Source organism: Kogia breviceps, chromosome 17 (genome assembly GCF_026419965.1).
Source record: "Kogia breviceps isolate mKogBre1 chromosome 17, mKogBre1 haplotype 1, whole genome shotgun sequence".
Lineage (NCBI taxonomy): Eukaryota > Metazoa > Chordata > Mammalia > Artiodactyla > Physeteridae > Kogia > Kogia breviceps.
This window is the reverse complement of record NC_081326.1, coordinates 69,396,235-69,408,333: the sequence shown is the minus strand read 5'-3', so window position 1 is coordinate 69,408,333 and position 12,099 is coordinate 69,396,235. Positions and strand designations below refer to the sequence as shown.

The 12,099-nt window shown below is 45.6% G+C and overlaps 1 protein-coding gene across 6 annotated transcripts in view; it reads left to right on the top strand.

Moving 5' to 3' along the window:
* DNAAF11 (dynein axonemal assembly factor 11) overlaps nt 1-11,540 on the top strand; it is a 124,160-nt gene extending 112,620 nt beyond the window's left edge. For 4 of the 6 annotated variants that reach the window (XR_010837434.1, XR_010837436.1, XR_010837431.1 and 1 more), the window contains 2 exons: nt 10,357-10,562; nt 11,522-11,540. The gene's annotated coding sequence lies outside the window, so the exon portion shown is untranslated. Of the gene's footprint in view, nt 1-3,057; nt 3,116-8,451; nt 8,471-10,356; nt 10,563-11,521 lie in introns of those variants that run through there. The other 2 variants (XR_010837433.1, XR_010837432.1) reach the window with 2 other exon arrangements.
* Nucleotides 11,541-12,099: the final 559 nt, after the last annotated feature.

Genomic DNA, 12,099 nt, shown 5'->3' with positions numbered 1-12,099 from the left:
CCTCATCAATATTGATGAATAACCGAATTCTCTTAGAAGGATACACAAAAAACCTCCCTTTACACTGACTCACTTGCCATGACCAGACACTAGTTTTATTTCTGGAAGTCCCAGGCTGTCAACACTGAAATAACTCAGAGACTGGTGGGTCGAGTGCAGGGTGAAGTCCCGAGAAGGGAAGAAGGTATCTCAGGTCACTCAGAGGCAGGGCTGACTTCCCCCTTCACTGCCCCCGATTTGCCTTCCCCAGCAGTGGCCTGCTGAGTCACCTCTTCAAATCCTCGTGCAATAGGAGCCTTGTTCCCAAGTGTGGAACAAGCCTTGATGCAGGTAGAATTCATTGTGTCTGACCCAGCACGTACATCAGAGGTGCTATGCATTCCCTTCGTGGCCCTGAACTGTGGGACCAGAGCAGCCCACGGACTCCCAGCATTGCCCTGGAGCACAGGGTCTCTGCTGCATCCATCTAGCGAGCTGGGTTTTGCTTTGATCCAATAGAGTCTTCCGAGCTCTCCTAAGAGAAAGGTAACTGCTATTACAGAGATCGTCTCTCCTTCCTCAGAGGCGGGGGCCTCATTCTCAACCCACGTCGGGCGTCCTTGTCGAATGGCCAAGAACACAGCTCTGGAAACAGCCTGGTCTCAAATCCAATTCTGCCCTTGACCGTCTGCTCGACTTTGAGCACCATGTCTGACATCTCCGGGCTCCTATTTCCTGCTCCTGAAGCGGGATCAATATCACTGATTTACCAGGGCTGTTACGAAGCCAAGACCACGAATGAGAAATGTTGACCGCAGTGACCACACACAACTGACGTTCCGCAGACAGCAGTGCCTCCCGTTTCCCAGAGCTCCCCGCCTTCCCGTCTGCATTGCAAGCCTCCCGGTTCCGACTGAGAGCTGGCTTTGAATCCCAGGTCGGTGACACTCCCTCGGTGGCCTTGGGTAATGGGTGTCCATCCGCCTGCTTGTAAATGAAGACCATCAAGCCTCCCTTGGTGGTTTTGGAGCAGGTTAGTGAGATAACAGGATAAAGGACAGCTGTGGTGACATGGAGCCCTCAGGCCTCCAGGATGTGCAAACCGTTTTCCTTGTAGGGGCCACAGAACTGGCCTGGCATATGCTTAAATTGGTGGCAAGTCAACTTTTATTTTCCTGTCTTTCCCTCCTCATTCATTTATTCAGTCATTCTTTTACTCATTCATTTATTCTTTTATTTATTTATTAATTCATTTGTCAAACCCCCAAAACATATACCCTGGGCTGGGTCCTATACTGCTTAGTGCATGACCAGAGAGGAATAAGACATGCCCCTGACTTTGATGGGGGCCCCTAAGAAGGAAGGTCACCCTGGCAAATGTTCATCAAGAACCTTGAAGATCCCATGGGCCTCTCCTATCCTTTTCCTGTTTTGATTTTGTCTCCTACTAGCCAGTAAAGTGGGTGAGGTAGACAGAATAGTGTTTCCCAAGATGACCACGGCCTAATCCTTGGGAAATGTGAACGTTACCTTCTATGGCAAGAGGGACTTTGTGGATGGGCTTAAGCTAAGCATCATGATACAGGGAGATAAACCTGGGTGATGGGGTTGGGCCCTCAATGTAAGGACAAGGGTCCTTAGAAGAGGGAGGAGAGGGAGATCTGATTTCAGAGACAGAGAAGGGAATATGACATTGGAGGGCAGAGGTTGGAAGAGACTGGAGCCATGTGGCCAAGGAAAGCTGGCAGCCTTGGAAACACAGAAACATGTTTGGAAACATGGAAAGAACACCAAATACCCATTCCTAAAACTCACACTGTACCTTGGAGGAAAAATACACTGGATTCATACACAGTGAGAAAACATTCAATGGATCATCAGCCCTATAGGATCGGAGCAAATAGAACATCTACCCAGAGCTACCTAAGCAGATGGAAACAAATGATACAATGACTCAGCAAATATAGTACAGAAGGAAAAAGTGCACTCATGAAAGGAAAACAGCCAGCGGAAGTCAGACAAAGACCCCAAACTATGAGAAAACGTAACTCAGGGAAGGGAAGGAAATGGGTCATAATTGTTTCAGGCTATAGAATGACTTAATACGACCATGAATTTCAAATTTAAAAGTTCAAACAAGGAAATACTAAAACAACAGGAGGAGACACATCAAGAGAATTTAGACTTAGGGTCCCAGTAGGAAGCAAGGCACTCCTCTGGGATGTTGAAGAAATTGAGTCAAGGGTCCACTTACAGGGTGAGGGGTGTCATTGAGGAATGTGAAAGCACCCAAGTACTGGTGACAGTAGGAAGCTGTCCCCAGCCCCAGGCCTGCAAGGGCAGGAGAAAGAGCTGGCGTTACCAGAAGCATGAAAGAAGGGCCCCACCAGCTGCAGAGGATCATGGGAAAGATGTATTCTTAGTTGGGTGCATGGTTACATTGAATGAAATTGAGGTTCTATAGCTGAGGAAAAAAAGGGGAAGATGTGTATTGGGTGGCCACAAACTATCTCTGCCACAAATAGACAAGCTTTCTTCACTCAGCAAGTACCGAGAGCGTTGTGAAGGAGGAAGGGAAGGAGAAGGAAAGACAAATGTGACACAGACGCCAATATTCAGCGACTCACAGTCTGATGGGGAGAGAGATATGTAATAAATGAGTTTATTAGAGTCTCTGCTGCCCTCTTTAAAGTGTGTCTAAGGATTGACATATACACACTACTATTTTAAAATAGGTAACCAACAAGGACCTACAGTATAGCACAGGGGACTGTGCCCAATATTCTGTAATAACCTAAATGAGAAAAGAATTTGCAAAAGAATAAATATGTGTATATGTATAACTGAATCACTTTGCTGTACACCCGAAATGAACACAACATTGTAAATCAGCTATAATCCAATTTAAAATAAAAATTTAAAAAGAATATATTGAGGATAGTAAGCATAAAGAAAATTAATGAATGGTAACTGGATATATACCAAGTTGTATTGAAACTGAATGTTGAAACCTTTCTTTCTTTTTTTTTTTTTTGGCGGTACTCGGGCCTCTCACTGTTGTGGCCTCTCCCGTTGCAGAGCGTGGGCTCCGGATGCGCAGGCTCAGTGGCCATGGCTCACGGGCCCAGCCGCTCCGCGGCATGTGGGATCTTCCCGGACCGGGGCACGAACCCACGTCCCCTGCATCGGCAGGCGGGCTCTCAACCACTGTGCCACCAGGCAAGCCCTGAAGCCTTTTTAAAGTCACCATAAGGAAACAATTTTTCTGGTATTTTTCAAATGTTTTTAGAGCTGTTCTATTCAGTTATGCACTAATACATCCTATTAAACACTAACTGATTTAAGACGTGAAACAAAAGTGTGCCTAAGGAGATGGGGGATACAAAGAGGGCCGTTGTCCGCTGACCCTAAGTTTGGTGGACACACATCTCTTGAAGGGAGTGGCCTTTGAAAACACGGAGATTTTCTCCAGGAAACCTGGAGGGGTGGTGGGAATAATTAAGAAGGGGAGAAATGGTACCCCACGTCTGGGGGACAGCAGGCCTGGAGTTTGGCAGGAATGTAAGAGGGGAGACGGGACAGGAAAGGTGGGCCAGAGAGATGTTGTGAAGGGTTTGCATGCTGTGCTTATGTTGGAGTCGCTAATACGTGGAGGGGACAGTCTGCTTCTGTGAATTGGTGGTAATAAGAGTGTCTACTTCACTGGGCTGTTTCGAGGATTCAACGGAATGAAACAGTGAGTCCCCAGCAAATTCTAGTTATAAATGCTGAGAGGCTAGGAGGTCCCTTGTCATTAACAAAGGCTGGACCACCCCTTAGTGGGAGAGCAGGGGGAGTCAAAGACAACAAATGCCTGCCAATGAGAGGGCCTCTTAGGACTTGGTTGAAATTTTCTTTCTAGGCAGAAACTTTGTTTTGATTTGATTTCGTGTAAAAGATGTTGCTGATACGGCCACTTCAGAGATGGAGGCTTGCGATAATTTTTGACACACTTTCCTTGAAAAGCTCTTTAGGGCTTCCTTAAAATACATTTTGCTGAGATTGAAAATGAGTCCCGTCTATCTGCTCCCAGCTGTCTGGACCGGGGGTTGTTTCTGCCTCCGCCAATTCTTTGAAGCCGTTAGAGGGACAAAGTGTGTTCTGGCCGCAGCTCCGGAGGAGGCTTGGGTCAGGGAGACGCTCTTCCACAGCCGATGGGCCACGGGGGTGTCCAGCTTCCTCACCTCCCACAGCAAAAGCAGCTCCTGGGCGGGGGCTGGTGGCAGTTTAGCTATCACAGTGTTTCAGGCCAACACCATGGCTGAGAAGATAAAGAACCATCCTTTAATTTCCTTCCAATGTTTGGTATTTTTTTTAAATTGAGGTATCACTTTCATATAGAAAAATGAGCACATCTTTAATATACAGCTTGATTTTTATAGACAGACACCCCCATGTAACCACTGCCAAGGTCAAGACATAGAGCATTTTCATCAACTCGGAGATGCCCCTGTGCTCTTCCCAAGCCCTTACACGCACCCACCAGACGTAAATGCTATTCTGACCTCCAATACCACCCATTAGTTTTGCACATTCGTGTTCTCTGTATCAGTGGAATTGTACCGTGTGTGGTCCTTTGCTTTTGGTTCTTCTAATGCAAGTAAGATCTCTGAGATTCCCCTATGTTTTAGTGTATATCAGTAGTTTGTTCTTTTACATTATTGTGTAGCAGCCAACTTTACATCTAAATTATCATTTTCCAAAGTTAAAAACTTGACACTTATACAAATGTAAACCTGCCATCTATCAAAGATTTTATTCAACTCATTAATTAATGAGTGAATCAGTAAAACACTAAAAACAGGTTCCAATGAGGATTTGACTTCCAGAGATTTGTATTCTCTACCAGATAGAATTTGTTGGTATTGTTGTGAACAGGAATAATTTTAGTTGCTATGAACAGGAAGCATTTGCATTGTTATCTGTTTTCCATAACTTACTATCTCTCCAGAGCTGTAAAGTCACAGAATCAATAGAAAGAAAGGTATATTCCCTATACACTCAGAAAACCCCTGGACCACAGCCAGCACTGAGCTAGAAGATTACCTAGGGATCTCTTCGGCTCTGTACCAAGTCTTAGAAAATATTTCCTGGCAATGTGAACATACTTCAATTTATTTATCCACTTGCTTGTTGATGAGCATTTGAGTTATTTACAGTTTGGAGATATTATGAATAAAGCTACCATGAGCATTTTTTGTGTGTCTTTTTGTGGACATGTGTATCACTTCTCTTGAGTATATGCCTAGGAGTGGAATTGCTGGTTCATAGAAAAATTGCACGTTTCTCTTTCGTAGATACTCCTGAGCAGTTTTCCAAAATCGTTGTACCATTGTAAACTCTCCCTTGTCTCCCAGATGTGTGTGATAATTCCAGTTGCTCTGCTCCCTTGCTAATATTTGGTGGTGGCAGTGTTTTTCATTTGAGCCATTCATGGGTTGTGCAGACACCATCAGTTTTTATCACTTCAGTCAAGAGTTTTTCTACTTCCATGTGTATAAGAATTACCTGGGCTGTTCATTTAAAATGCAGATGCACAGGTCCCAGCCCATCTCCAGAAGTTTCGATCTAGTAGTTCTGGCTCAAGCTCAGAAATGTGCATTATTAACCAGCGCTTTATTACTAAGGCCGTATTATGAGAAATACTGACTTCAATGAAGCTTTACTGTGGAGTCTATGAGTTGCTTCTGTTGTTTTACTTTCTTCAGAGTTCATCCTGCCAGGAGAGAGGCTGAGAACACAGGTCAGCTCACAGATTTTTGAATGTGAAATAATGATAACTACCTTTTATCTCACTTTTCAAACAATCGTCCAGAATGAGACTTGGCTTTTCCATCTTGCAAATGGGAACATTGAGGTTTGAGCATAGGTAAGGAAAGAGAGGTAAGGAGGAGAGGAAAGGCAATTTGCCCAAGAATTCTACATAGAGAAGGATTAGATCCAAGGATTGTCCTATCCCCTATCAGTAAATTTTCTAATATACTAATGATTTTGGCGCCTTTTTGTTTATTTTTGCTGGCAGAGGACATTTTTTCTCTAAGATAAAGTCTCTTTTAAAAATTTTTTATTTTTAAAATTTATTTTAAAATTTTATTTACTGGGACTTCCCTGGTGGTCCAGTGGTAAAGAACCCACCGTACAATGTAGGGGACGAGGGTTTGATCCCTGGTTGGGGAACTAAGATCCCACTTGCCTCGGGGCAACTAAGCCCTGCGACGACTACTGAGCTCGTGCGCCTCAAGGAAGAGCCCGAACGCCTAAAACTACAGAGCCCACGTGCTCTGGACCCTGCGTGCCACAACTAGAGAGAGAAAACCCTGCTGCCACAACTAGAGAGCAGCCCACACGCCTCAACGAAGACCCCGTGTGCCACAACTAAGACCCTATGCAGCAAAAAATAATAAATAAAATAAATAAATAATAATAATAAATAATTTTTAATGAATAAATGTTATTGATTGATTGCATTTTTTTAATTGAAATTTAGTTGATTTTCAATGCTTCAGGTGTATAGCAAAGTGATTCAGTTACACACACACACACACACACACACACACACACACACACACACCCATATTCTTTTTCAGATTCTTTTCCAATACAGGTTATTACAAGATGTTGAATATAGTTCCCTGTGCTGTACAGTAGATCTTGGTTGTTTATCTATTTTATATACGGTAGTGTGTATTTGTTCATCTCAAATTCCCAATTTATCTCTCTCCCCCTTCCCCTTTGGTAACCGTAACTTTGTTTTCTGTCTGTGAGTCTATTTCTGTTTTGTTTTTTAAGTTTTTTAAAAAAATTTATTTATTTTTGGCTGTGTTGGGCCTTTGTTGCTGCATGCGGGCTTTCTCTAGTTGCGGTGGCTTCTTTTGTTGCAGAGCATGGCCTCTAGACTCTTGGACTTCAGTAGTTGTGGCTCGTGGGCTCTAGAGCACAGGCTCAGTAGTTGCAGCGCACAGGCTCAGCTGCTCCACGGCATGCGCGATCTTCCCAGACCAGGGCTTGAACCCGTGTCCCCTGCATTGGCAGGCGGATCCTTAACCACTCCGCCACCAGGGAAGCCCTCTATTTCTGTTTTGCAAATGAGTTCATTCGTATCCTTTTTTAGTATTCCCCATATAAGAGATACCATATGACACAAGATAAAGTCTTAAGCAAAATCCCAGTGTATGAAACAGATCATAATTAAGAATAATTAAGCAAGGGCCAGGAGCACAGCACCAGCCTGTGTAACTTCTCTGAGCCCTGGTGTCCTACTTCCACCTGTAACCTCCCCTGGGCCCCAGGACAAGGGCTTGTGAACCACAGGCCCCCAGCACGGTCCCTAAGAGAACTGAGCACAGACGTGTGATTTATATAACATGCCGTTTTTATTTGTTTAAGAAAATATCCACCCCTAAAATTTGGATTCTCTTTTCTTTGAACCTAAATATAACCTGAGAGTAAAATGCAACCTGGGTGTGGGGAGAGGCAGGGCAACTGGGTGGTCCAGGAGGTATGAACTAGAAGTCACAGTAACAGTGAACCCAGGGCAGAAAAAGCAGGCGGCAAAGGGCAGAAATATTATTCAGAAGGGAATTACCCCTACAGCCCAAATAAATCAATTTTGCCTGCTGATGTTCTCTTATCCTCAGACGGCAAGCTGATTAAAGTTAGAGGACACTTCTAGCACCCTTCGCCACGCTCGTGGCCTTCCAGCCAGCCTGTAGTAACAGTGGGCCCTAAAGGGTGCTGCGCGCTCAGTGAGGTGCCAGCCGTTGGGGTAAGCAACGTGCACGTTCATCCTCACGACAGCCCTACAGCATAGGCGCGTGCCCTTGCTATCTTACAGATGAGGGAATTGGGGCACTTGGGGCCTATGGACCTTCTCCAAGGTTACTCAGCTACTAGACAATGCAATCGTGCTCACCTGGGTTCACACGGCAATACCAGTTAGGGTGTAGGTTTGGTGGCTGTCACAGAGGTTCAAATACCGTGGCCTAAACAAGTCAGAAGTAAATTTTTCTCACGTGTCAGTCTTAACGGAAGCTGTCAGAGACCAGGTCCCTTTGACCTTATCACTCAGCCCTCCCTAGGGGTATGGCCCCATTTGTGTGGCCCCTGAAAACGCCCCATCACATCCTCCTCCCGGGTGGCAAGAAAGGGGTGAGGGGCAGGCGAGGCACTTTGCCTCCATCACTTCTGCTCTCACACCATTGACCTGGACTGGGTTAGGAGGTCTTATCCAGCACCAAGAGGGATGTGTGAATGCCTGTTTTAAGTTAAAATCAACTGTTGTTATTATTAATGTAACAGTAAATAAAGGAAGATGCATTCGCGGACAGCCACTCCGCTCCTCTATCTTGTATTGAGAGGTATTGGGCAGAATATGACCAGGACTTTCACATCTAAGACAAAATATAAGCTGCAGCATAAACAAATATTTTGCAGGCACCTACCATGTACAGGGAAACATACGACAAGCCATGGATAGAAGACTTATGAGATGTAAGTCTGCAGACAAAAGGATAGAATGAGCTGAGTGCCTTCTGAGTACCTGAAACTGGGCTGGACACTTCCAAGACATCATGTCCTACCGTCGTCTCCACACAGCAGTTGAGAGATGAGAGCATTCAGGCTCAAAGAGGTGAAATGACTTGCCGAAGTTCACATATCTAGTAAGCGGTCAGATCAAGATTCAAGATTCCTGTGTGACCCTGGGCAGGTTACTTAACTTCTCTGTACCTATGACTTCCTCATCTCTAAAGTGGAGAAAATGGTACCCACCCCACAGGACTGCTGCAGGCAGTGGATGCCCTAATGTACTTAAGATGCTGGGTAGAAGGTTTGGCCGGTAGCAAACCCTCGGCGAATGGTTAGATGTTATTATTGTTGTTATTAACGTTATTGTTAATATTAGTACTAGTGTTATCTTTCCACTCTCCCACCCTGCATCCAGTCCTAATCCAAGCGTGGTAAATTCTGTATTAGGAATACAGAAAGCTAAGGATGTCCACGGAGATGGTGGGATCCTTTGAAGTCTAAAACATAAGAAAGACTCATAAAGGAAAAGAATTTGCTGCACTTTGAAAGAAGGGTAGGATTTTACCAGGCGGAGAAAAGGCGTGAGGCTGGAGAAGAAGGCATTCTGGGGAAGGGGATGAGCTTGGGAAAAGGCGTCTGGAAAGGCAGCGGTAAGGGCGTCATGGGGTAGGGAAGTGGGATAGGTGAGGCGAACGAGTGGGAGACGAGGGAGGATGGCGAGGGCCGGGGGAAGCACGGAGCTAATTTAAAGAGGTTGGCCTTTTACCTGAAGGCAGTGGAGAGCCCTGGAGGGTTTTGATCAGCTCTGTGCCAGAGGAAGATTGCCATGGCAACAACTCCGGGGAAAGATGAGCAGGTGGAGAGGCCAGCTCAGGACCCAGCGCCGTGGTTTAGGCAAGAGGTAATGAGGGTCCGAATTCGAGCTCTGGCTTTGGGAAAGCCTGGGAGGGAGCCACATAAGGACAGTGTGTGGAGGGGGAACTAAAGGATCACAGGGGCTGTGTGTGTAGAGGGTAAGGCAGGTGGAGCAGTGAAGCTGGAATGCTTAAGCCCACTGTCTGAAGCACAGGCTCCAAATAACTTAAGCCTCATAGCATATGAGGCTCTCTGCCTGCTGTGACAAATGGTGAAATTATTTCTTTCTATTTTTTTTTTCTGGCTGGTTCTGGTTAGACCTGAAACTCTTCGTTCACTCCCTCACTTGTTCATTTGTTAATGCATGTGCTCAGAGTGTATGTTAAGCAAGTTCGATCGGTAAAGAGATCAAATGTGCTTTAGACACCAATTTCTATGAGCAAGGTATAGAGTAGGCCCATATGTAACAAAAACGTCCCGCTTTTTGTGTTCCCCATACATTCCCATGTTGAGACCTATTCCCCCGGTGTGATGGTATTAGGGGTGGGGCCTTGGGAAGGTGTTTTAGGTAATGGGGGTGGAGCCCTCATGAGTGGGATTAATGCCCTTATACAAGAGACCCCAGGGAGTCCCCCTGCGCCTTCTGCAACGTGACAACACAGCTAGGAGACCAGGAAGATTCACCAGATGCTGAACCTGCTGGTGCCTGATCTTGAAGTTCCCAGTCTCCAGAACTGTGAGAAACAAATTTCTATTGTTTACAGGTCACCTAGTCTATGGTATGCTTTTATAGCAGCCGGAACAGTCTACGACAGGCCCCCAAATACATTGGTTTGAAGAAGCCACAGTTAATTTATCTTCCTTAATTTAAGTTTAAAGTCAGTTCAGGTGTGGTGTGAGGGCCGGATGGTGAAGGGAAATTAGCCTACTTCTAACTTGCTCTGGCATCCTCAACAGGGAGCTTCCATCTCGAGATCCAGAACGGCTGCTCCAGTGGCCGCTGTCATGTCTACACTCAAACCAGCAAGAAAGGGGGAAAGAAAGGGGAGGACTCCTCCTCCCTCAAAGGTTGTGACCCAGAAGGTGAACACATCACTTCCATTTACATCCCACAGCTGGAACTTTTGCCCGTGACCACGTAACTGCAAAGGAGGCTGACGAAGGTACTCCTGAGTTGGGTGTCCACGTACAGATACGAAACCTACCACCAGGGAATAAGGGGATGTTGGCAGACACATACAGTCTCTGCTACTCTCCTATATCCCCTGTGCCTCCTAAATTCAGGGAACTTAGAAGGGGCTGATCCATTTGCATGGTGAGTTAACGAAAACCTCATGATAGGTTCTGGGATACGAAGATGAAATAATATACTTCCTGTTTTGAAGGAGCTTTTCATCTATGCTGGGGGCTAGACCAGTAAAGAAACAAAGACAGTGAATTGTATCGGGTGGGATAGCCGCCTGTGCGGGGCACAGCTTAAACAGTCACAAAGGAGAAAGGCAGCACATCCACCTGGGGCGAGAGAGAGGTCAGAGAGACTCCATCAAGAGGGCGAGGCTCAGCTGAGTCCTGAAAGCTGAGTCAATGTTTTTCTGGGGAGCCAGGCGAGCGGAGCCGTTCAAGGACGCGAAAGAAGAACATCGGCAAGGACAGGAAGATTTAGAAACAACCTGGTACATTCGGAGGAGGGCAAGTAGGATGGGAGAGAAATGGCAAGAGAAGAGGATGGGGTGGAGGAGGTGGGCGGGGACCGGGACTGGGGACCTTAGTCTTTATCCCATAGGAAATGGTGGCCCATTGAACAGTTTCAAATACAGATGTTTAATGTGTCAGGGGTGCGCGCACCCAATTACATGGGCATTTTCGGAAAACTGCTTTAAGTACACTTTGCGGGGGATGAACTAACAGTAGGGACGAGACCGGCAACAGGAAGCAAAATATCGCAGAAGCTGTTAGTTTTTCTTGGTGAGTCTTAAAGTTTGATACAAATCTAACTGTCAATAGTCTAATATACCTCATAAATACCTCATAAAGCTAGAACTATTTTATTTGAAATTAATTAAAGTTGCAATTGGCTATTTTAAGGCCAAGTCTAATTGATTTTTTTTTTTTCTGTCATCAGTTTTATTTCCAGTGCTCCAATTTTTACTTCCTCTGTTTGTGTCTGCCTCTCCTGCTGAAGACTGTAAAGATGAGGAAGATACTTAGAGAAGAGCTGTGTACCCTTGGGAAGGTCTCCTGCCTTCCACACCACAGCTGAGTTATGCGTGGGCTGGAAGGGATGAACCCCAAGGCTCCTTCTATGCTGTAGGAAAGAGTCTGTGGCATGCAAACCACGGAAACTCTGAGAAGTAAAGAATCTAAGGGATTATCAACCATCTCATTTAACTTTGAGGAAACTGAGCTCCGAGAGGCCCAGTGATATGCTCAAGGTCACCGGGCTACGTCGCAGCAACAGAACCACGGGCCAGGATGTGGGTCCTTCTCAGGTCAAGTCTTTCCCCACGAATAGGATCAAATTTCACAGCCTCGACAAGGACCTCTCTGCCACCTTTTGTCTTCCCTCAGCTGAAATGATGCCCCTGGCCCCTGCAAAGTTTCTTCCACTTCTAAAGTTCCGTAATTTATAGGGTTTACCATGAGAGCATTTTGTGGATACTTTTCTACTAATGCTTATCACACCATGCAGTAAATGCTCAC